The sequence below is a fragment of the Nicotiana sylvestris genome, chromosome 11, assembly GCF_000393655.2.
Source record: "Nicotiana sylvestris chromosome 11, ASM39365v2, whole genome shotgun sequence".
Taxonomy (NCBI): domain Eukaryota; kingdom Viridiplantae; phylum Streptophyta; class Magnoliopsida; order Solanales; family Solanaceae; genus Nicotiana; species Nicotiana sylvestris.
This window is the reverse complement of record NC_091067.1, coordinates 35,881,096-35,906,413: the sequence shown is the minus strand read 5'-3', so window position 1 is coordinate 35,906,413 and position 25,318 is coordinate 35,881,096. Positions and strand designations below refer to the sequence as shown.

General features: G+C 35.3%; 1 long non-coding RNA gene across 8 annotated transcripts; it reads right to left on the bottom strand.

Moving 5' to 3' along the window:
* Positions 1-2,789: 2,789 nt before the first annotated feature.
* On the bottom strand, positions 2,790-10,804 carry LOC104246342 (uncharacterized). 8 transcript variants are annotated; one of them, XR_011403924.1, is made up of 5 exons: positions 9,522-10,804; positions 7,291-9,419; positions 6,180-6,272; positions 5,939-6,024; positions 2,790-3,548 (listed from the first exon to the last, which is right to left on the bottom strand). It is a non-coding gene; the product is annotated as an uncharacterized lncRNA (long non-coding RNA). The 8 variants fall into 8 exon arrangements; XR_011403925.1 differs by having other exon boundaries at positions 9,621-10,804; XR_011403926.1 differs by having other exon boundaries at positions 7,291-9,758; positions 10,134-10,804.
* Positions 10,805-25,318: the final 14,514 nt, after the last annotated feature.

Below are 25,318 nucleotides of genomic sequence, written 5' to 3'. Positions count from 1 at the left end.
TAATAAAAGCCTAAGGACAATGGGACGAGAAGTTCTAAATAGCCCAAAAATTACCAACCATGGCTTTCCACATACGATAAAAAAGTTAAAAATCTGTGAATAATTAAAGTTACAATTCCGAAAGTGCATTTTGAAAAGAGAAAGGTGTATGGGTAATTGTAGTCTTTTTTTTCTTTTGAAACAAAAAGTTCATAAAAGTTGAGGCCTTGAATTCTTATCAGTGAAATTACGAAGAAGAAGGTGCTTTTTTTTTTTAAGTTTTCCGCCCGGTTTACGATACTCATATTGGAACTCGATTATATCCGGATTCACACCGCATAGGACCCCATTCCGGGGAAGCGCTCCCTGCCAAAAAAAATTTCATACCCAAGGCTCCATCCCGAAACCTCTGATTAAAAAAAAAAGAGCAGTCTCATCCACTGCGCAACATCCTTTTGTGGTAAACATTGTGCTTTGTCAGTGAGTAATATTATTGAACTAAGCTTTTGATGAGAGATAATCTTTATTTTTAAATCAAGAGAACAGATCCATTATTACCGGCCCAAAAAAATATAACCCTCTAGATGTTTTGCGGGTAAAAATTGCACAGGGATCCTATTTGGTCGCCCCCATTTAACATATACCCATATTTTTAAAATTATTTAACTCGTACTCTAATTTTTACAACTTCAGGCGCCTCCTTACATGTGCGCTCCTTTCTTCCTCCTTTCACTGTTTGTTTGCTGTGAGACTACCAGCCATTGCCACAGATAAGCAGCTATGTTTTTGTCTATAATCTGTGAGACTACAGCAGGAAAACACCTCGGAAGCAGCCTCGTGACATTCAAGAATATAGCAGATAACTTGTTGTTTTTCATCTTTTGAATAAGACCAGGTAACTGATATAAGTATAACTGTTCTTGTGTTAAAGTAAAACGAATGAGTGGAAATGTACTCAAATGAACACGTAAAGCACATACCAGATAAGAATCAAAGGAGATGATCCTCTAGCCCAATATGGAGGGCGTACTGTAATTGTTAACGCATATTTGCCATACCTTCATGCTGCGTTCTTTGAATTAAGGTTAATCCTTTGCTATCATGCTTTGTATCCAACCAGAAAGATCAGAAGGATTTTTATGAATTGTATAAGTAGAAAGATGAGAAATTCCATCTTCAATACAAAACAAACTTCAGCCTTGAAGTTCATCACAAACATAACAAAGCCTAAGATAAAGTATGCTGAAGTTCAGCAAATATAGAACAAAACTTGACTAAAATATGCTGAAGTTCGGCAAATAGAGATCAAAACTTCAGCTAGTAGAATGCTTAAGTTCAGCGATTACAAACAAAAACTCCAGCTAACACTAAGTTTATGCGAAAAACTTCAGCTAAAACATGCTGAAGTTCAGCAAATAGAGAACAAAACTTCAGCTAGTAGAATGCTTAAGTTAAACAATTACAAACAACTTCAGGCCCGTCTGCTAGAATGCTGAAGTTTGCGTGATTGCGTTTGCTACTTCAGGCCCGTATGCCTGAAGTTTACGCGAAAAGTGGGTACGCTTGTAATTTTTTTTGCAAAGCGGGTATAAGTTAAAACGTGACCCAAAAAGCGAGTATAAATGCAAATTCCCCGTTTTGCGTGTAGAAGAAGTATTTCGAAAAAATGTTCAAATAGCACGGCTAGCCAGTTTTTGGACTGGTAATTGAAAAATAATCGGCGTTTACAAAGTTATTAAAAAATAACCATTATTTTGCTGCAACACGGAAAGTTCCAACATAATACATTGAAGATTCGAGCACATGTGCATGAACTTCCAACATATTATGTTGGAACTAAAACACACGGAAAGCTCCAGCATAATATACTGGCGATTGGAACATCTATGTATGAACTTCCAACATATTATGTTAGAACTCCAACATATTATGAAATTCCAGCATGTTATGTTGAAAGTTCACATGTGAAAAATTTGTACTCCAACATATTATGCTAGAATATTTTCCGGATTTTGAATAGTGATTTTGTTCAAATTTATCTTTACATAAAAAGTGACTAAATTTCATTTACTTTTAAAGTTGTGGCTATTTTTCAATTATCACATATAAAATCTCGCTATTTTTGAATTTAATCCCGAAAAAATTGGTTCTCTACCCTTGCTCAAAGCTGTCTTAACTAAAAAACACGTAAATTTGAAGAGAGACTTTTCAGCATTGGATAAAAGAAATAAAACACTTTAATATGGATGAAGATCAAAATAAATCATATTTCAAATGTCAAAATGTTATCAAATGTGAAGTCATAATCTGAAATTTAATCAATTGGTCCAATAAGTCCTTGAAATACATACTGATTTCTGTGGAGATAGAGTCGCCTGCTGGAAATGTATAGCAATTGATATACCAACCCTACTGGTGTAGAAGCTATCAAAGAATTACTAATTGCGTTCTGACAAATACAACAAACAGATCAATTCAGCAGTCGATCTTTGACTGAATATTCAATTGCCACTGGCAATGAAATCTTTCTAAAATGTACACTCAATAGGCATCTCTATTCAATTTTGGTTCATGCCTATTCAAGTACACTGTAAAATGTTAATTTGATTCATGTAAATTCAGATACAACCAGAAGTAACAAAGAAATTTTACACAGTGGAAGAGTAAACAGCAGAAACCAAAACTAAACATGAACAAACAAACAATGGGAAAATGGCATAAAACATTAAAATTTCTTTATGATTAACAGCAGAAACGAGCCAACTAACATCGAAGTGCAAGGTGTAAGAACGTATCTGCAGAGATATATATAGCCGTAAGCCAAACGAAACCCAATCACTTAAAATTATGGAACGAGAAAAAAAAAATAACTTAGACACACTAAACAATTTCAACACATATCACTGGGTGCAATCGCCAGTAAACAAATAAGATTTAGCTTCGCTCTTCTCACTAAGAACTTTCTCAGAATATACAACTACAACTTAGTCCTAAACAAGTTAGCATGGAGAAACTGAAAACAAGAAAAGAAAGATGATCACAGCCTTCCCTGGGGTTTTAGTGGATTGAAGATTAGAAATTATCACAGCTTACAGCTAAAAGAGGGCTTGTTGGTTCTTCTGCTCAGAAAAGGAAATAAACATAGCAGAAAGAGGCAAGCAATCTTGTCAAAATCTCATTTCTTCTCCAAGCTGTGTTGAAGCTTACTTGAAACCCATGGAAAGACACCACAAATAGCATCTCGTTGAATAATCAGAAACTTAAGTTTGAACCATCTGGAGCACGAGAATTTAATCTAGTAGAAGACTTGCAACAAATCCCAAATATAAGAGCACAAGAAAAATCCGGTACTGTAACCTCCATTTGCTTTTTCCCTGATAAAATTGGTTGTTGTAAATGCCTGAACACTGCTTAAAGCAACTTTCAATACCAGTAACCGCAAATGCCAAACTTTACTAGAAATCAAGGAAAATGCTCGTCAAGATATCACAAGTCAGTAGAAGAAGGATGGCTTCAATTTAGAGAATTGCGGGATGGGTTTATGAGGAGTGAAACCTTCACGAAGAGCCCTGCATAAACACAACAAATACATCAATAATAGTGGACCTACCAGTGAACAGTTAAATCAATCCACAATGGGGGGATTAAAACTAAAATTGTCATTGGATGGGCTATTGACTTTGTTTGCTCTGCAGAGAAGCAACAACCATGTGACAATAAGACCTCTGATGACTCGTTACTCCTGCTCTGATTCAACAAACAGTTGTGAACTAGAGACTAAGTTGACTATATCTGTTCATGCAGGTCATCAAATCCATAACCACACCCCCTCTACCCCAACAAGGCAAAATTGTTATCTACTAGATTGAATGCTACGCATGATATTGGACAAAATATATAAACATGGCCTCAAGGGTGCAAAGCATCCAAAACATAAATATGCACAGAAGGGCGTGTCATAGCGGTCAAATGAAGCTGGGAAAAGCATGAGAAATCAGGATTCAAATCGCAACAAAGACAAGTAACTAGGTGGTTTCTTCTTATCTATTCTAAGCATTGATGGGCAGCATTACACGCATGGTGGGAGATAACAAGTACCCGCCAAATTAGTCAAGGTGTGCGTAAGTTGGTCCGTGGGCCACCAAAAACCAAAAAAAAAAACATGGCTTCCACATGCTTTTAGCGGCTTGAGATTAAGGTTCCTCAAAGTATTCATCACGTGCATTAACATGATTTCAGACTCATTTCTTTCCAACGAATGGTGGGGTTGATGCACTGGACCTGACATGTCACTTGAAGAGTAACATGAAGCTCAGAAGTCAAAATTGGGGTGTAGTCAATACTCCAAATAGAAAGGGAATTGATTTATGGTCGATTTCCTAACGAATTGGAGGGGTCAAATCCCTTTCTTAGGCTCCCTATTGGTACATCCATTTCCTTCAAAAAGAGATATTTAAGAGAAAACACAGCAAAGCTTCTCAAATGAAGAGAGTCATTCAAGTAAACCTCGTTTTATCCATCGGATATGACCTAGCTGCACGTCATAAGAAATTCCGAAGACAAGTTCTTCTGTTGTCCCTGACTTGTGGAACAAGCAGGGGCAATTGGGCATGGCTAAGCAATATCATATTGATCAGTATACTACAGTCTTATCTTTTGTCCTCATGATCTCTTTCATAAAGCATAAAAGCTGAACATACAGACACCCAGAGCAAATGATTTCAAGTGGGTAATGCTTAGATCCCCCATTTGATCAGGCAAAGGAAGACAGACAGTGCGATCGCTGCAAATACGTTATCATACAGATTGGCCAGCCAAGCAACTTGTACTGTTAAATCGTAGACCTGATTAAAAGAAATACTACAGCCTGTGGATGGATCTCAATTTAACAAAATAGAAAAGCAGGTAAAACGATAGTTCTAACAAGTACTATATAATTTTTCTGTCCCAAGTTATAATCAACGGGAGCAGGCATGTAGAAACATACAAAAGGGTGTTCTATCACCTTAGAAGCTTCTCATCCCTCTGCAGCCTCATAAGTCATATCTATATAGAATATCTATCACAATTAAGGGGAATAACATTGCCCGGACAATAAGAAAGAAATTCAAAGTTGTTTAAATGATACGTTCATCACTTCTGTGGCACCGCAGAGAACTTCCAATTTCAATAACGTGTTGGTCAACTCCAAGCCAGTTTAGTCCTTCTCAGATGAGCCATACTATGAACCATACTTTTTCAAGTGTACAAACGCATTTGTTTTCAAGTGTACAAACGCATTTGCAGCTTAACGTAAACAGGATCTGTTTCATACAATGCTTCAAATGCTCCATTTACCACTGTATCCTAGAGCCAAGAAGGTTAACATCATCTAAAATAAGAAGGCGGCTCAGATGTGTATAATGATAGGGCAATGAGCAGACTGCCATGGCTGCAACCCAAGCCGCATCTGGGCCTTAAGGCACCTTCAAAATCGGGTTGCCCCGCCAAAAGGCGAGCCTCTTCAACTCAATCCTCAATTCCTTGTGTACAGGAATTATCACCACAGCCTTTTCAGTTCTGTATTATGTCCTCGTTTTGCCGTTGTAGTCCAATCAGCTAGGATATCTGGCTCTCACTCAAGAGACCCGAGTTTTATTCCAGAAGTTGAAAGAAATTTTCCCACCAAGTTCGGGATTGAAGCATTATCAGTTGTTATCACGGTTTCGATGTGTTGAAAACACAGTTAGCAGAGGAACAACTTCAACAACAGGCATTTAAGGATGCAAAATGCTTTTTCTTCTAATATGTAACCTGAAGGCCGAAGGCTCAATCACACCCCTTGAACCAAGAAAAAGGTTCTTTTTCTGAAGTATATTGAGGCTCAGATCCATACTAGAAGAAGGCAAAAGGGAAGGCCACCACGCAATGGCAGCAGAACACCAGTTGCATGCAAATAGAGCTCAATCAGAGGCCATACCGGGTTGCCATGCCGAGATACTGGTCAGGTCATCTCCATGCACGAATCAGTTAGCACAGATATACAAAACATCATCATCACTGCATCTGTTTCCACCAACAACACAAAAAACAGGACAGATGTTATATAACTTAAAAATCCTTTTTCGTTTTCCAGTTTTTACTGCTTCTGTTTTCTCCATAAAAAAGGCTGTTGGTTTTTTTGATAACGTAGGAAAATCAATGGAAAAAGGGAAGCCCACCATGCCATGGCTGCAAAACACTGGTTGCATGCAAGAGCGATCTCAATCACAATCCAGACCGTGTTGCCAAGCCAAATACGGATTAGGTCATTCCTGATTAGTAATAAAAAGAAAGTGCAATAAGTATTATCACATCCCTTTTACATGAACTCTAGCAAATACTGTTTAAATTAGCCACAAGTGCATACAAGGAAGAATCTCAACACCAAGGCAGAAAAGCACAACAACATAGCAGTTATGCACTAAGGAGCACCAATGGTGTAAACATATAAAGTTACGGACAGCAGCTACTGCATGATTCAAAATGGATCTTCATAAATTCGAGGTATTATCGTAGGAAGCAAACATGAAGACACGTTAACTTATAAAATCACAAGGAACATTGATATTGGAGATGAGACTCGCTTTCTGATATGGGAGCAAAGACAAAATTATAGCCCAAATTTGGTTTTTGAACAATTCCCTTTTTAATTTGGATTCACAGAATTAAAAAAATTGCAAAACTCATCTGCTGTATGTCGAAAGAGAGATTTGAAATTTGGTCCTCATTGAAAGATGGGGAGGAAAAAATCGTACATAAAAATCTCATTTCCCTATTTTGCTCATTCTTTGATTCGAAATTGGAAGATTGAGCAAAAAATTGATGCAAAATGTGTGGAATGCAGGTCTCAGAAAATTATGAGGATTTTTGAATTTTGAAATTGTTGAAAACAGAAACACACTGGAGGACAACATCATCAACAGGAAAAAATACAACACACGCACAATGTGAATTGAGAGAAAAATGTGAAGATGGCTATTGGCAACCAAAAGAGAAATCATGGGCTTGCCGGAGAAGGCGATTTCCAAACAAAACAAAAGAGAATGCGATGACGCTATGGCTGCAGACACCAGTTTGCTACATAAAGCCATACTGGGTCACCCTGCCAAGATGCAGGTTTGAGTAACTTCACAATAACGTGATTGAACATAGCCCAGAAAGGAAAGCAAGATTTTCACAAATAGGACGACTTCAGGCTACGTTTTAAGGGCTCGGATGTACAACAACAACAACTACAGCTATGCCTCTGTCCCATACAAGTTGGGGTCAGCTATATGAATCGTCACTAACCATGTTCCTCCATTTAAGCTCAACCATGTCATTATCATACCAAATAAAGAAAAAGGCTCAGATGCGTGTTAAGATAGAGCTAAAGAGAAGCCAACCACGCCGTGGCTGCAAACACCGATTGCATGTGAGAGAAAGAAGTCTCAGTCACAAGCCATGTTGGGTTGCCAAGCCAAGACACGGGCTGGATAATCTCCGAGCCTAATTCGTTAGCCCAGATATAGAAACATCATCATCACAGCCTCCCTTTGTACCTCCCATCAACACCAAAAAAACAACACACCACACCAGAGGAAACACAGATATGTAGTAGCGTGAGGAGAGCAACAACAACAACAAAAACCTTGTGCAGGTAGAGACGCTATTTCCAAGAGACCCCTGGCTCAGGCTAGTTTGGGAAGAGCAGTATTGTTTAATTATATTTCCAGTTCTTGTTTCTTCTTTTTCCATGACAAGAGCTGTTGGTATTTTCTGAATAGAGGAAAATCAACAGCAAAACAGAGAGGGGCAACCACCCTTTAAAGAAAATCCCATCTGTTTTGCCTCATTTCTTTAAGCCACCCTAGAAGTAGTATTTATCATCCCAGCACGTTTAATCCAGACAATGGGGTAGTAGTATTTATCATCCCAGCACGTTTAATCCAGACAATGGGGTAGGCTCAGATTTGCCTTTGCTCAGACAACAAAAAGCTTTGGAAAAAGACCACCATGGCTGCAAACATCAGTTAATCTTATGAAACAGGAGAAAAACACACAAAACATTTGGATTTTTCTCCATTATCTCACAGACCTATCTGAGCTGCCACGCCAAGATTACAATTTTTCCCAGCTCAATAGATTTATATGTCTGGTTGATCTTCCATAGAAGAATAAAATCTTACTAGCCTCATCGCGTCGCATAAATTGAAACAGGGGGAGTAATACGTATTTTCACGGTTCACCCATCGGGTGGTTTTGCAGTCGGACATTTGAGTGATCATTGGCGGCGGAGAATTGACAGAGAGGCAGCAAAACCACCCAATGAAATTCCCTACACCTCTTTGCCTTCACCGCAACCTCAGATTAAACTAATGCGTTTTTTGCTATTTTCTTGTTAATGCAAGGGCAACCCGATGCACAAGGCATCCCGCGTTCACGCGGGATCCGGCAAAGGGTCACACTCAAGGGGTGTGATGTAAACAGCATACCCTAATTAAGCATTAGTAGCTACTTTCATAGCTCAAAACCGTGACCTATAGGTCACACGTAGGGGTGGCTAGGTCACACGTAGGGGTGGCAAACGGGTGGGTCAGGTCGTATATGGATGGGTCGAAAAATGGATAATGCAAAATACGGATAAATTATCCGACCCGACCCATATCTAATCTAATATGGATAAAAACGGGTTAATCGGCGGATAATATGGATATTCATATTATCCATGGCTTCTTGAATATGATCATTTTTGGGAGAATTCCAAGTCTCCCGAACTTGAGAAACCCACGATTTGAGGCTTTACAAATGTAAAAGTTAAGCCCATTAGTTATCCATTGGTTATCCATTTTCTAAGTGGATAATATGGTTCTTATCCATATTTGACCTATTTTTAAAAAGTTCATTATCCAACTCATTTTTTAATGGATAATATGATGGATAATTGTTTTCTTTTAACCATTTTGCCACCGCTAGTCACATGAAAATAACTTTACCATTGCTCCAAAGCTTCCCTTCCTATTTTCCTGTTAATCCAAATAATAGAAAAGATTATCTTTTTTTTTTCTTTTCAGCAAATGGGGCTCAGATGTGTTATGATAAGGCAAAGAGAAGCCAGCTACGCCATGGCTGCAAAACACCAGTTGCAAGTGAAAGACAGAAACCTCAATCACAGGCCATACCGGGTTGCCACACCAAGATACGGGTGGCTCATCTCTATGCCCAAATCGGTTAGCCCAGATACAAGAAACATCATCATCACTGCCTCTTTATGTAACTTCCATTAGCAACATAAACACACACACAAACACAAAAAGTAAATACAGATTACACTGAAAAGGATTTTACTTTTTTCAGGAATTTCAAATTCTTATGTCCAAACGCGCACTTAAATCCTGTCTGCTTCTGCTTTTGTCATAAACAAGGGCTGTTGGTTTGTTCTGAAAATGGAGGAAAATCAATGGCGGAACAGAGAGGGGCAACCACCCTTCTAATGAAAGTCCCAATACTCTCTGTTTTGACTCATTTCTTTCTAGGCTAACCTTTTTGCATTTTTTAGGGGAAATTCTCGTGGGCTTTTCACCTGCGAATTTCAAAATTTAACGGAAAAGAGCCTGTAAGTTTGAACTTAAGAAAATAACCTTCCAATTGAGGCTCACATCTGTAATAATGATAATAAGGGAAGAGATTGGAGACACCGCCATGGCTGTAAACGCCGGTTGCAAGTCATCACCGTCCGAGTTGCCCCGCCAAGTTACGGTTCCGATTATTCTCCTGCCCTAATCAAGTTGCTCAGAGACAGAAGAAAAAATCACAATCACAGCCTCAGGTTTTTGCTACAATTATAATTATTATTACTATTGATTCTCTTTCTGGGAGTGGTCGTTCGGATATAGTTTACTGCAGGAATGAAATCACAGGAATTGTAGAGAGGAGCAGCTACCCTTGAGCTTCCCTCTACTCTCTCCAACCCTCATTCTTTGTCTCTGAGCTTTTGGTTTTCTCTGCTATGTTCAATCATGAATGGGAATATTTTGGTTTTGCATGTCCTAAGAAACACATGTTTGACATAATGAAATTATTTAGAAAATAATTTTTCTTACATAGAGTCATAGTGGAGAAAATGCTTTTGATTTTAAAGTAATTAACCATACCACAGAAACTCAAATCTTTCTCAAAATCTTCATTCTTTTGGTTTGATGGAGGCAAAAAGTAGTTGGAATTCAAAGAAGAAGAAGTTTTAGATCTATTTCACAGTACTTAAGAGGCTCAGATCTGCAAAGAGAGATCGGGCAAAAGAGAGGCAACCGCGCCATGGCTGCAAAATCACAGGTTGCATGCAAAGTAAAAACCTTCGGATCGCCGCCGTCCGGTGATTCGCCAGGCCAAGATACGGGTCGGATAGTCTCTATGCCCGCCCCAGTTAGCCCAGAATCATAAGAAAATATCATCATCATTGCCTCTACTGTTTTATGTATCAAAAAGGAGGAATTAATTAAAATCACAGAAAAGGAGACAGAAAGCAGAGATCTGGTTGTTGTTGTTGATGCTGAAGTATAGACTGTATAGTATACTACATATTTCCATGAATTCAAGGGCTGTTGATTTATTTTTTTTTTAAGTGGAAAAGGAAAATCATTGGCTAAACAGAGAGGGGCAACCACCCTTGAATAAAATCCCAATACTCTCTGTTTTTGCCTCATTTTTCTCTTTTCTTTTTTGGGCTAACTTTTCTTCGCTGGGGAAATCCTTTGGTTTTTCACCAAATGACTTTCCACCTTTCAATTTTTGTGTTCTCTTGCTATGAGTACTCTTACTTGGAAGAATCTTGATATCAGTGAAAATTAGTAGGGTTTGGACATGAATTCCAAAAAAAAAAAAAACAAATTTAGAATTTCACTAAAATTTGAATTGAAGATGAATTATGTTTTGGTTATAATTTTTGCAATATAGTTGGATGTCTTTTTTTCACAAAATCATGAAACATGATTTATACTCCATAACTTGTAAAAAAATATCAAAATCACCCCAATTTGATTATCCTACTTAAAATAACAATCAAACATGCTATTGTTTAACTATTATTATATTCTGCTTTACTACAATATACAGAAGATGCAAAATTAATATTACATTTTCTAACATAATCCGCTTCCCACTGCTATTACCAGTACTTGTATTCATATTCACAGGCCTAGTACCAACAGGGTAGTCGTCACAAGAAAAGGGTTCATTATCCGCTACAGTAGCTTCATTTGATTGTTGAGGGGAAACATATGGTAGTTGTAGGTTAATAACTGATGGGATTATTTTAAAAAATTTAAAAGTATAGGGTAAATCTACAACAACAACAATAACAAACCGGTAAAATCTCACAAGTGGGGTATGGGAAGGGTAGTATGTACGCAGATCTTACCCCCGCCCCAAAGGAGTAGAGAGGCTGTTTTCGGAAGACCCTCGGCTCAAGATAATAAGAAAAACAAAAAGGAGAGAATATTAGTTTCACCACAGAGATCATAGGAAAAATAAGAACATAAAATGCAGAAGGAAAAATGCAAAACAAAAATGATGGCTAGTAAATAGGTCCTGCACTGAAAAGAGAAAATAGTAAGACACGGCAACGCCCCTAGCTATTTCAGACAAAAACCCTACCAGACTGGGCTCATAACAGTACAAGGTAACGCAAGACTCAGCTACCTCCTAGCCTACAACCGTAATACTCGACCTCCATAACTTCCTATCAAGTGTCATGTCCTCGGAAATCTGAAGCCTCGCCATATCCTGCCTGATCACTTCTCCCCAATACTTCTTAGGCCGCCATCTACCTCTTCTCGTGCCCTCCACAACCAGTCGCTCACACCTCCTTACTGGAGCATCTGGGCTTCTCCTCTGTAATAGGTCCTCTGCAAATTCTTATTTTCAATCGAAAAATTGGTAAGAACTAATTTTTCAAATTTGAAAATGCATTTTCAAGTGAAATTGAAAAAATTGGTAAGATATTTATAATCAAACATTGTTTTCAAAAAAAAATTGAAAAAGAAAAAATTTTGTATGTTCAAACGGGCTCTTAGTATATTATTTTTTTTTTTACTCTGGTAACACATAAAATTTACACTTTTTATTTATTTATTTTTAAAAATCAACAACAACAATAATATCCACAATATGATTTATGAGTGGAATTTGTAAATGATTAGATGTATGCAAACCTTACCTGTACTTTGCATGAGAGATAAAAATATTTTTAATAAAATCTTGGTTGAAGAAAAATATTTAAATAAATATTTGTTTTTAAAAATCGTGGTTGCTTTTGTGTTTGGATCAACTTTTAAAGTAATTGTCGGAAGACTCGGATACAGGGAACAGCACGTGGGACGTGGTGTCTTAATTCCCATCTCCCATAATATTTTTTTTGTTACGATAAAAATTAAAATATGGTGGATGTCTACTCTTCCTCCATGATCTTTCTCTCAAATGTTCAATGACATATTCCATGACATATTTTCTTCACTTTTCATGCCTATATAAAGGCCTTGTAATAGATAGAAAAATACACAATTGAAGAAGAAAATTTCTTCCTTTCTCTCTATCTCTTTCTTGTTCATGTTTTACTAAATTGTCTTTATTTCTTGTTCATGTTTTACTAAATTGGTTTTATTTCATAACACGTTATCAGCACGAGTCTCTAACCAATTGTATATATATATCTACAAAAATTTTCCTACATCCGGAAAGATTACAATTAGAAGCTATACATATCATCATATGGTTAAATGTAAAGAGAAACTACATATGGTAAGTAATGAAATGTAAGAAGGTATGATTATCTTATACTTGTCATTCCTCTAAAATCTCATATGCACACAACTTCATACTACACCTATATTGCATAAGCACATATTAATATTACATCTTTTATATCACATGAATGGAATAAAATTTTCGAAGTTCTATATGTGAAAATCATAGTAGCAGTTAATTGTTGATATGATGCATGTCATGGTAACCAAGGATATTTTATATAAATTGTCCTATGCATATTTATGTGTTAACTATCTTCAATTTGTCCTGCCGCTTTAAACATTTTCTTTTACTTGGATGAATATTTTTTTCCTTTTGGATTTTTACACTTGCATATAGTACCAAAAAAAAGTGATAAAAATAAAATAAAATAGGTCATACTGATTAAAAGCATAAATCATCTTGAAGAAAACAAGAAATACTTCACATCCTTATCTAGGTTGATTAATTACTTCTTTGAAGTTTGGAAAACAAACCAGCTATTGAGAAAATATACTTCATAATTTATGTCGTATCATTTGAAAGCAAACAATGATTAGTATGACTACTAGAAGAGGTATTTTTGAGTATCCATAACCTACTTGATGTTTGCTACTGACTTACCATTTTCAAGTATTTTATATGAATGATGCACAAGCTACAACTGGTAAGTTGTTACCTATAATGTCACTTTTCAGGTAATATAAATGCTGAATTTATGTATTAGTACTATATACGTGTTGTTACCTATATGATATACTTTTGATAAATTTATTCACTAATTGCTTGGTTGAATTGAGTGAAGGGAAGTCATGGCGTTAAATCAAATCCAATAGGTAGGGTATACCCCGAAAACAACAATATTTGTGAGAGAGGCTCAATAAATATTATGACAATGATTTATGATCCTTTTAAACTCTAATAGAATTTAGAAGAAATATTCTGACTACAAACAGTTGTATTTCATATAGATGCTACAAATAATTAATAAAGTTTTACGCTGATTTGAGATTTGTACACTTATTTAAGAAAGCAAATTTGATTTGTTAAGTTGCAAATTAGTTGTGTATAACTTTCTTGGCATGTGATTGAAATTAAGGCTTGAGAATGAATCTCAATATTGTTTAGCCTATTATGTCATTACTTGAGGATAAGACATCGGGATCAAGTCCTGATGCTCCATAATGATAAGAGTTGGGTTTGAGTCCCAATTTATTATGGCCTAACATGCCTTTATATTGGTAAGACATTGGGTTTGGGTCCCAATGTACCATATTGATGATATAATGATGACTAAAGAAAAATAATATATTTTTCATGAAAAGACATGAAAATTGTCCCACTTGATTTGCTCCATTCTTGAAGTGAATGTGATACCAATGCATAATAAGTTTCAATGAAGACAAGTGGTTGAACAATGAACGTGGGCATTCCAAATATCAAAATAATAATAATCATCACTATGATTATAAAAGGAGAACAATAAGGGTTCTCAAAATAGTCCTTGAAAATGTGAAAGCAATGCTTACCATCAAATTGGTATGAAAATAATAAAGCACGTCGCTGATTATGATTCATTCCTTGAAGAGAATGTGACTTATGATAAGCATTGAGAATGAAAACTCATTCCTAAAGTTGAATGTGGCAATATGTGATAAAAGCAATGAATAAAGACATGCAATTCATGATTATATGAATACCACACAACTCACCTCTAAGGAAGGTTTGAGTAACATAAAGAGGTTAAATATTATTGTGTGGTTACATGAATATGTCATTGGTCGCGTACATGTGATATGCCAAATATTATTTTGTCATGCTTTATAAAAGTTATTAAAGGCAAAATTAAAGCAAGAAATGATTTTGCTTATAATGATTTTGACCATGACAATTTATTATGATATAATTTTCTCCGTGAAGGAGACATTTGCCATATGAATGGTATGATAAAAGATCTTGTAGTACAAAAGTTGTTAAGAACTCCGAAAAAACTAATTTGTTACTACCCGGATGAATAAACTTATTCATGACATTGATATTGTAAAGTCTCAAAAGAAACTTTTTGAGTTTCAAATATATAAGTCAAAGTGATTGGCATATTGAGACTATAAATGAAAGGAAGATTGAATATCTTCATATTTCTATAATCATACCGGGTAAATATGAAAGGTTACCCGATCTTCTTTCTATTTGTACTACACAAATATAAGCATGATGCTGGAATCATATGCCACAAGTAAACTAGAGATTTACTAAAATAAATATTAATTGGCATGACCGGTTGACCATATCGGTTCAATTATGATGCGAAAAATTAATTAAGAATTACATTGACACATATTGAAGAATAGAAGATTCTTCAAGAATTATCTTGTGCTGCTTATTCTCATGATATACCAGTTAAAGGTTGGGATTGAATCCTTTGATTTCTGGAAGGAATAAAAGGTGATATATATATGGGCCCAGTCACCTGCCATGTGGACTGTTTACTATAATATGATTTTAATAGATGCATCTATTTATGGTCACATGTGCATTTGTTATCAACTTGCAGTTTGGTTTTTGCAAGATTGCTTGCTCAAATTATTAGAGCACAATTCCAGAATATAAATTATGATGATTTATCTTAATAATACTGGTTTAAATCCAAGTTGGTTTAGCAGAAATTGTATGCCTCCAATTATAGCTAAATCATTGGTTATGAGAACAAAACTCCCAAAAACGAAATTTGGTATGAGATTTATTATTTAATATACAGCAGCACTTGTACGCATCTAGCCAAGTTATAAAAATTTCTCCCTATCACAATCGGTTCAGGGTCAGGAACCAAATAATTTCTATATAGAAATATGGATGTGCTATATGATTTAATTATGCCACCAAAATGCACAAAGATGAGTTCCCAAAGATGGTTGGGAAATGTGTTGGTGATTCCAACATTAGGGGGAGAAAATGGGCAGCTGAGAAAGTGATACGTGAAATGAATTATTATGAATACATATAGATCCTCGTACAAGAAAATATAAACTTGAAGTTCAAGTGATAATTCATTTACAAATTATTGCCAGACGCATTTGCTGACCCAAAGCTCCAAATAGAATAAAGTCCATGAGGGACAGAGTCTATGGCACGCATGAAGTATAACAGACCAATCGGTTCCAAAGATAAAACTCCTTGAAGAAGGAGAGGGGCAAAATGGTCATAATAAGGAGGCAAGTGCTCTAGAAGAGCACCACGACATAACACTTCGTAAGACCTCATGTGAGAGGCTCAGGTACCTGAAAATAATGAGATAAAGAGATCTCAATAAGTTATGTCTTTATTGTGTAATAATTGAACCGATATAAAATGATCGTCGACGATACTTTTAACATAATGCAGCGCTCAATATTATTAATATTGACGAGGATCTTGAGCTCAAATCTATCATGAAATTTGGATAGATAAAAGATTGGCCAAATAAAAAATACGCAATGAAATTGACTTCACTTGAAAAATGTAAAGTTGGACGGATAGTCCAACACCTAAAAGTATAAAGTCAATTGAGGTATAAATGTGTTCTTGTGCGAAAGGTTCAAGTCGATAGACATAAAGACGACTTGTGGCACAAGAAAACTAGTAAATATCCTCACATTGATTATATGGAGACATGTTCTCTTATAGTAGATATAGTCACTTCAGGTTTTAATCTGGCAATATATGAAAAACTTGATATGCGTATAGTGGATATCGTTGAAAGATTTAAATTGTCTTGGAGCATATTAAGGTTTCCAAGAAATTTATTAAATAATGCTTCAAAAATCCTTATACAGATTGAAACAATCAGGGCTCATGTGGAATAATCGCCCGAGAGAATACTTGTTGAAAGAAGGGTATAAGAATAATTCAATTTGTCCTTGTGTCCTTATAAAAGGATATGGATTTGAATTTGTTATAATCGCCATGTATGTTGATGATTCAAATATCATTAGAACTCCCGGAGAGCTTCCTAAAGCAGTAGACTGTTTAAAGAAAGAATTTGAAATGAAAGATCTTGGAAAGACAAAATTTTGTCTTGGTCTACAAATTGAATATATGAAAGATAGAATTTTTGTCCTTCAATCAGCATACACTAAAAAGATTTTAAAGAGCTTCTATGTGGATAAAGCACATCCATTAAGTACCCCGATGGTTGTGAGATTACTCGATATAAATAAAGATCCACTCCGACCTCATGAAAATAATGAAGAGCTTCTTGGTCCTAAAGTACCATATCTTAATGCAATTGGTGCGCTAATATATCTTGCTAACACTACAAGGCATGACATAACTTTTTCAGTTAATGTCTTAGCAAGATATAGTTCAGCTCAAGGAGAAATTGGAATAAAATCAAGCACATATTGCGTTATCTAAGGGGGATTACCGATGTGGGCTTATTTTATGGCAATGATTGCAATACTGATCTTGTTGGTTATGTCGATGTGGAGTATTTATCTGACACACACAAGGCTTGATCTCAAACATGTTATGTGTTTACATGTGTGGCACTGTCATATCTTGGCGATCGACTAAGCAATCAATCGTGGCTACTTCTTCTAATCATGCTGAGATAATTGCTATTCATGAAGCAAGTCGAGAATGTGTATGGTTGAGGTCTACTATACATCTTATTCGAGACAAATGTGGTTTGAAGTGTGATAAACTACCCACAGTTTTGTATGAAGAAAATACAACATGCATAGCCCAATTAAAGGGAGGATTCATAAAGGAGTTAGGACAAAGCACATTTCACCTAAATTATTGTTCACACATGATCTTCAAAAGAATGGTGATATTAATGTGCAACGGATCCGTTCAAGTGATAATATGGCTGATTTGTTCACCAAATATCTACCGGCGTCAACCTTCAAGAAACTAGTGTACAAGATTGGGATACGAAGGCTCAACGATGTGAACTGATGATCTCATCAGGGGGAGTTAATACGCGTTGTACTCTTTTTCCCTTACAAGGTTTTGTCCCATTGGGTTTTTCTTGCAAGGTTTTTAACGATGCAACCAAAAGGCGTATTTCTAAATATGTGTACTCTTTTTCCTTCATTAGGATTTTTTTCCATAGGGTTTTTTCCTAATAAGGTTTTAACGAGGCACATTATTTATCGACATCCAAGGGGGAGTGTTATGATAAAAATCAAAATATGGTGGACGTCTACTCTTCCTCCATGATCTTTCTCTCAAATGTTCAATGACATATTCCATGACATATTTTCTTCACTTTTCATGCCTATATAAAGGCCTTGTAATAGATAGAAAAATACACAATTGAAGAAGAAAATTTCTTCCTTTCTCTCTATCTCTTTCTTGTTCATGTTTTACTAAATTGTCTTTATTTCTTGTTCATGTTTTACTAAATTGCTTTTATTTCATAACATTTTTGACCTTTTTTAGGTAATTTTTTCAGGTAGAATTTCGCGAGGGATAAATATTATTTTTGATTGACGAGCGGAGCCGGATAAATTTTGTGGCCTAAAGCCAAACTTTACGAGGGGCCTTAACTTTTTAATTAATTATTTAAAAGTTTATTTTTTTAGCTTTTCTTAGATACAAAGTTACTAATAATTTTTTTTAATCAATAACTCCTAATAAGTATTTCTCAATTGACAATATAGCTAATTCATTTAACCTTTCATGTGACATTGTTGTTCTTAGGTAAGATTTCATCAATTTTAATTTTGAAAACTTATTTCCGTTGAAGCAACAGTAACATGAATTATGAACACTATACAATAAGCAATTTAGGCATTTGGAAAAGAATTAAATCTTTTTAGTTGATTAAGTATATCAATTAAACCGTTATCTTCTAATTGTACTATTTTCTCAATACTTTTGATTCAAAAAATAAATTTAGACCATCAATATCGAATTGATTATTATGCTTAAGGAACATTCAAGATATAGGCAATATATTTTTCAAATTTCCAACATCTAGTGATCTTAGTTTTTACTGCCAAATAGAAAACCAAAAATATTTTCATATGTTTCGAATTGTTCAATTCTATTTTGAAATGAAAAAATAGTCTTGTCTATTATGTATAAAAGTAATCAACTCTAAAGGACTCTTCGAAAGATTTTGAGATTTCACTATCAACATTCTCATCAAGTTGTGCCTTGCTATATATCACACGTTTTTTACGAAATTCGAATTCTATATTCATTTTAAATGCAATTTCCTTGGTAGAAATCATAGTTGTTGCAAATCTTTCTTCTCTATATTTATTTAAGAAAGAAATCAAAGTTTTTCACTTTACATGACTCTTTTTTAAACTTATATATAATCTATTATGTGTAACAAAAAAATGGGGCCCCCATAAATATGGGGCCTAAAGCGGCTGTTTTACTTGCTATATTGAACGACCGCCCCTGGATTGACAGATCCTTTTATTTTTGTCAATTTGTTAGTTGAACATCAATCAATCTATCTATATACAATAAAAGAAAAGGCAAAGCCACCATATTAAACCAAGTAGCATAACCATAAGATGACAAGTGTACATTTTTAGGACAAAGCTCCAAGAAAGTTTGAATTTTAAAATTAGTTTATAATAAAAAAATTAAAAAATTAAAAAAATATCAATTTAAATTGGGGAGTTGTTTCAACAATAAATTTGAAGATTCAAAAATAATTTAAAATATAAAATAAAATTTAAAAAATTGCAAATTCAATTAATGTAAAGAGTTCAGGTTGAAAATATTGAAATCTGCTAATTCAATTAACACTTAATATCAAAGGGCAGTTTTTTTTATTTATTAATTAAACCTGAAAATTTAAAATTCAAAAATAAATTAAAATAGAAAATAGGTTCAAAAAATATAAAAATGTAAACCTGTCAATTCAGTTGACATCAGTTCCTCTCACGTTTTTTTGGGTAAGTTTTTTAATTTATTCATATTAAAAATCGAGAACGTTTCGCTTTGTAGTTATCGAGTGATTAGTTCCATTCGTCCTTTTAGAAAACTCAAAAGTATTCATATTTTATTCATAACTCATAAATTTACTCTGAGATTTTGTATCAAGCAAAGAGATGCAAGATAGATTGGCAATCTTCTATCGAATGTTGGAGAAGGCATTTCATTTGTTGCGGGAGGGGGCAAATAAACATTGCCTACGATAAGGCTGGCATGTGGGCCGGTTAGGCCCGCGAGGCCATATGGGTAGTGGCCTAAACGGACCCAACCGTTTAAGCTCGAGACCAAGGGAGATGGGCCGACTAAGTGGGTCGGTTCTTTGAATAAGCCCGTTAGGACAGGGACCGGGTGCTAAGTGGGTCGGTTCAACCGGTCCTAACCGGGCTCAAACGGGCCCAACGATTATTTTAAAAAAAAAACAAAAATCAAATTTTTTTTTTGTAAATTGGCATCCTATAACAACACATAACATAAATTGGCAATTTTTTAGCTTTATATTAGGTTTGGCAAAGATAGCCCCAAACATTTGGCATTATATAGCCAAATCTTAAAAAAACTACTCTCTTTTATATTCTCTCTCAAAAAGAACTACACGCTTATTATGGCTTTCCTCCCCCTTTCTCTCCATGTATTTCTTATTCTATCTCTTCTCTTTTGCTCTCATAGTTTAACAAAAATTCTTGCAAATTATGCACACAAAAAAAATCAGTGGGATGAAAAGGTAAGATTGATCTCATATCAGAAAAAATCAGAAGCAAAAACTAAGCGAGAAAAAATATATTTCATCTTTACTTTTCTTCTTTTTTTTGTTAGATCGAATTAGTGGGTGTGATTGAAATTGGTTGAAAATACCTAAACGAGGCTATTTACAAAATTTGAGCAAGATTAGAAGTGATTTAGACTGATTTCAGGTAAAAAAAGCAGACCTAAAAATCCAACGTGTCTATCACGTTGTATATTGTGTACATCAGTGTATATCACACACAAATTTTTAAGGACGTCTGTGTATATCAGTTTGTATATCGTGTATGCAACATAATTTTTTATGGACGCCCGTGTATATCGCATTGTATATGGTATATATAGCACACAATTTCATGGATATACACAGATACACATAATATACATGAGATATCATTGATGTACATAGAGATATACACGGGTTACAATTTTGGTATACACATGTCCGATATGCTATACACTGTGATATACAAATAATATAATATTTTTATTGTGATATACATTGATATAAAGGCAGCAATAACTATACATATAATTTTATATTATTGATATACAAAAAATAATATATTTATATATAAAGAATGAAAATAAAATTTTAATATACATATTGATATAAACAAAGAAGAAGAAAAAAGTTGTGATATACATGTTATTATTGTTATATACATTTATTGGCTATTTGATGCCAATATGTATAACTAGGGCTATTTTCTATCAATTATATGGGTATGTTGTTATACCGTGCTAAAATCCCAAAAATATTTTAGCCGTTGCAACATTTAAAAATGACCGCTGGCATGCAAAAACAGCCGTTTAGGCTTTCTAAAATAGCCATTTAACCCCCATCCCCCAACTTTGTTTTAACCCCAAACTTTTGATAATTACACTTTTTTCCTATTTTCAACTATAAATACCCCCTCATTTTTTCATTTCTCTCACAAAATCATCAATCTCTCTCATTTCTCAAACTCAAATTGAAGTATTCAAGTCTTCAAGTCTTCACTCATCTCTCATTTCTCAAACTCAAATTCTTAATTTAAGTTAAATCACGCCCGATGATTCCAGAGTGCGCCCATTTATTTTGGAATACTTTAATGTGGTAGAAGAAAATGAAGAAGTTTACATAATAAAGTGCAAGAATTATGGTCGAGTCTACACTCATCGTACAAAGCTGGAGGGCACAGGCTATTTAAGGAGGCATATAAATAGTTGTCTTGCGCGTTCTCCAGACATTCGTATTTAAGATTTTAAGTTGATTTGAGACAATTTGTGTTATTTTAAAATTAATAGACGCATTATGCTTACTATTTTAGTTTGTTAGATTAATTTGAAGTATTATGTTGAAGGCATTGAACTTTAATTTGAAGTATTAAATATAAACTTTAATTTGCAACTTTGATATCGAGTTCATCTTAATATATATAATGTAGTATATATACTAAGTGTATAGTAGATACATCTTAATATAGCTAATGTTATATCGAATATAGCTTATATACTATACACTTAGTATATCTATAATACTATACTATATATACATCTTATACAAGGCAATATACTATATAAGGCAATTTCTTGTAAATTATCTAAGGCAATATATTTTGAATTAAAATATTTTAAGTCACAACTATATAATATAATTTACAAGAAATTTCCTTAGAAAAAAAAAATTTAAAAAAAGTCAGGCCCACTTAGCCCCCCCACCACATATATATATATATATAAGCTATATAATTTACAAGAAATTGCCTTAGATAAATTTTTTTTTAAAAAAATAGGCCAGACCCACTTAGGCCCACATAGGCTCGGGACAGGCCCACTTAGCCCCTGGACCATTAGTTCGTGGTCTCGCCCACGAAGCCTAGGACCGTTTAAGACCGGCCCACGAAGCCCGGGCCCACGAAGCCCGGGCCCACATAGGACCGGCCCATTTAGGCCCGGGCCTGGCCCGTTTGTCACCCTTAGCCTACAATGTCCAGCCCTCACATCCGTCGATCTTCCTGACATTTGGATTCCGCGCCACGACACATCCATCGCCAAAACGTGTTCTCCTCATCTCAAGACTACTGTTAGTGGTCCTTTCTTTTATCTATTTATTTTCCAGCCAATGGTTAATTAATATAACTGCACTATGTGTTAACAATTGGTAATGCCGCTTCTCTTTTTTTTCCATGTTTGGCTCACCTCTTAGCACATAATTTCTATTATTATTATTTGTGGTTGATAGTTAGCTATCCTCGGACAACTCTTGATATGTCTGGATTTTTTTCTCTTTTGGTTAAAGGGGGGATATTATATATATCTAGTTAACAAAAGGGAAATACAGAGGAGTCATTGTTTGGGTATTGTAGTACCCCTACAGTCGAAATGTTATGCATAATTGTATCCATATTACAACCCACAAAAGATCTAAGTAATTCCGTTCTTAGGATGTCTGCCCAAAATATATCATTGGTAAACATCGGAGGAATTGGTAGTATGCTAGAATTGTTCAAAAAAACTTCCATTGTTGCTTCCTTGGACAATGCATATGCCATCCTATTCTGCTCTTGATAGGTGTGCTTCACTACCACCTTGTCCATCCTGCATATTAATGACCTGCATTCACAAATTAAGGGATCATAAATAAGTCTACCTTTCGTTAGCATGTTGATAATTTCAGAAGAGTCAGTATTGATCTCAAGAGGAACCAGGTTATTTTGTTCCGCAAGTTGTAATCCCTTAAGTAGCGCATTCAATTCTGTCATAGTGTTTGTTGTGTGGGGGATATTTTCCATGTACCCCATTATCCAGTCCCTATTGTGATTTCTAAATACACCTCCTGCTCCCCCTCTCCCTGGATTCTCTTTTGCTGCTCCATCCGTGTTCAGCTTATAGGAGCCTCTTCTTGGTGGCTCCTATTTTGTTGCGATTTGGTGAGTTATTTTGTTGGAGCCATTTTTTGTAAGAACAAAGTATTCAGTAGCTTTGGAGATTGTGTTTGAAGAGTTGATGTGCTCTTTTTTGTTATTAAAGAGATTGTTGTTTCTGGTTAACCAGATGTGCCAGAAACATAAGGGGATGATGTTGTCCCAGAGGATGTTGCTATTGAAAGGTATATTCCTAATTGAATTCTAGGTTGATGGCCATTGATAGACATTGAAGGCTGGTCTTTGCTGTCTATTGTCGTGTGAAGATTTAGAGAGGAGGTCATTCCAAAAGTGGACTGTATTAGGGCACTCAAAGAAGATATGGTCAATTGTTTCCTGATCACTGTGGCAGTAGGAACATTGGGGATCATAGTTGACTCCTATTCTGTGAAGGTAACTCTTAGTGGGGAATCTCCTATGGGTGAGGGGACATATGAAGTTTTTAATTTTATTGGGAGCTTGATGTTTCCAGATCCATTTGAAGGAACCTTCCTCATTGTAAGCACGTGATTTTTGCCCTATATGAGAATTATTCCCAAAAAATTCAAAATAAAGTGATTTGCCTTGGTGTGAAATTTTGTGAGATTTTGTGATATTTTTGATAATTATTTGTATTTGTCTGTGTTTGTTTATTTTGTTAAATTAATAAAAAAATACAAAAATATGTCGCATTTGCATGTAGGATTTAATTCTATAATTGTTACTAATTAAATTTGTTTACAAAAAATGAAAATTACAAAAATAGGCATCTTTTGCATTTTTAGCATTTAATGTCCAAATATACAATTTTATGCTTAATTATTACTTAATTGTGCGTTAATTGTTATTGGGAGTTAATTTGCACTTTTATAACTTAATTTAATTCTTAATAATAGTTTAAGTATTTTTATAATTTAGTTTTAGAAAAATAAAAGAAGAAAAGAGAGCAAAAATATAAAGAAAGTCGGAATTGGGCCTCTTCTTCAATTTCAAGCCACAGGCCCAAAAAATGGCCCAATCTTCCCTACGACCCAGTCCATTTCGAACTGGGTCGACCCAGCCCATAACCCAAAAGACCCAAACCCCTTTGTCTTACATTTTACAAAACAAAACAAAAACTAAAAGAAGAAAACCCTAAAATCTAAACCATCCGCCCCCCTCTCCTATCTTCTTCTTCTTCCTCCAAAGCTCCAACCAAGCATCCATGGCTGCCCTTTACCTTCTTCTTCGACACACCCTCATCGTCCAAACAGCTGCTGCCCAAGCACTTCATCTTCTTCGTCCACCATTGTTGCTCTAGTTCGTCGTCGTTTGGTCGAGCTTCATCTTCTCCGGCAAAACAGTCCGTCGTCGCCACCAGTTGCTTCTTCTTGTGTGTAGACCAGCCCGTTGTTTGTTCCTTCTATTGTTCGAAGCTCCGTCGCTGCTGCTTCTGTCTCAACCAAACAACCAAACGGACACAACCATGGACGAGCTTCGACGTCGACCATGTCGTCGTCCATGGCTGTCCGCGCTGTGCTGCTGCCTGTCGCCGCCGCTGCTGCTGCCTGTCGCCGCCGCTGCTGCTGTCTCGACGTCGTGTTGCTGCTGCTCGTCGCAGCATGTGTTGGACGGACTGCTGCTGCTGCTCGTCGCGGCAGTAGCTACGGGCTGCTTCATCTTCTCTTCGTCTTCGTCGTCATTTGTTCGAGCTTTGGTCGAGGCTCGGACAGATTTGTTTACAATCAAAGTTCTTCGTTGATTCATCTCCGGTTAGTTGTTTTTGAGTTTTATTTTGTCCATATTTCGTTTTTATATTTCTAAAAGTTAAAATCGTTAAATATTTGATTCTTGTTTTGTTCGTTGTTTATCGTTGAAATCATTTTTTCTAGTTTGTTCATGTTCATGTGCTTTGTTAAAATTAATTTTCAGATTTCAAAATAGAAGTTTAATTAGTTGTTTTCATGTTTATTTCATGTTTGTATTATTGTTTAAATGAATATTTGTTA